Source organism: Cynoglossus semilaevis, chromosome 8 (assembly GCF_000523025.1).
Source record: "Cynoglossus semilaevis isolate Cse_v1.0 chromosome 8, Cse_v1.0, whole genome shotgun sequence".
In the NCBI taxonomy this organism is placed as follows: Eukaryota; Metazoa; Chordata; class Actinopteri; order Pleuronectiformes; family Cynoglossidae; genus Cynoglossus; species Cynoglossus semilaevis.
In genome coordinates, this window is record NC_024314.1 from 29,517,550 (window position 1) to 29,518,002 (window position 453).

At 48.3% G+C, this 453-nt stretch overlaps 1 protein-coding gene across 1 annotated transcript in view; it reads right to left on the minus strand.

Moving 5' to 3' along the window:
* Positions 1 to 453, minus strand: part of nav3 (neuron navigator 3) — a 103,403-nt gene that overhangs the window by 60,314 nt on the left and 42,636 nt on the right. The window lies entirely within an intron of this gene.

A 453-nucleotide genomic window follows, 5' to 3' on the forward strand; every position in this document is an offset into this window, starting at 1 on the left:
AGACTGTTTGGGGGGGCAGACTGTTTGGGGGGGTAAACCGTGGAGGGGGGGTTCATCTGTTTGTCTCCACTGCAGAGAGACGTCAGTTAAAAATCAGTAGAAATGTTGGAGGATTCTCATTGGTTCAAGTGTTTCTGGAACTTCAGCTGCTCTGAACCAGAACCTTCTACAGGAGTCAGGAGCTCAGAAGGTTTGACCTTATAATAAAGCCTTGACCTCTGACCTTCAGGGGGGGTGACTACAGTCTACTGTATTTATGAGGTTGGCAGAGTTGAGAGAAGACTTTAAATCCTAAACTGACTCCAGTCCATTTTAGTATTTCATTCTATTTGGCCGACACTCAGTGTCTCACCCACCCTCACCCGTCTCACCCACCCTCACCCACCTCACCCGTCTCACCCACGTGCCCTGATGTCTGTGCAGTTTTTCTCTGCACACATTTCACTTTTATGC